The sequence below is a fragment of the Austrofundulus limnaeus genome, unplaced genomic scaffold, assembly GCF_001266775.1.
Source record: "Austrofundulus limnaeus strain Quisiro unplaced genomic scaffold, Austrofundulus_limnaeus-1.0 Scaffold690, whole genome shotgun sequence".
NCBI lineage: Eukaryota > Metazoa > Chordata > Actinopteri > Cyprinodontiformes > Rivulidae > Austrofundulus > Austrofundulus limnaeus.
This window is the reverse complement of record NW_013953092.1, coordinates 71554-72120: the sequence shown is the minus strand read 5'-3', so window position 1 is coordinate 72120 and position 567 is coordinate 71554.

Sequence of the window (567 nt, the reverse complement as noted above, 5' to 3'; positions counted from 1 at the left end):
CCCTCGGCCCCCACACACCAAGCCATGGTACAAACAGAATTGTAAAAAAGCTGAAAAAAGAGCAAGAGTTAAACTGAAAATAATAATTCAGGATGGCAAAAGAATTATTATTAAGTTTTAGAACTGAAATGCCACTATGAGCATCTGTGCACCAACCTGTACTTTACATGACCCACATTGCTCACAGGGCTTTTAATCCATTGGTCTTCTGCTGTGTGGAAAGAGAACTCTATTGTTGAGAGAGAAGTTCAGTATTGCAGGATATTGCATCCGGAACCTGACATTTTTCACAATCAGCTCCAGGCATGCAGAGTTGAATCTTATTCTTTGTTGGTTGATATTTTGTGGGATATCCTGGCGAATGACTATTTTGTTAACTTCATATTTTAATGACTGTTTTTTTCTGCTTGCCAGTATCTTAATTTTGTGACTCCTGGTCAAGCAGAACCAAGGCCTATGCGGCACCTATCCAGCTGGACCCTTTGTAGTTTCGAGGTAGCCAGGTTTTGAAAAAAGTCTGAGAATTTTTCCCCCCAATACCCTCACTGAAGYTCCATCGGTTGTCTT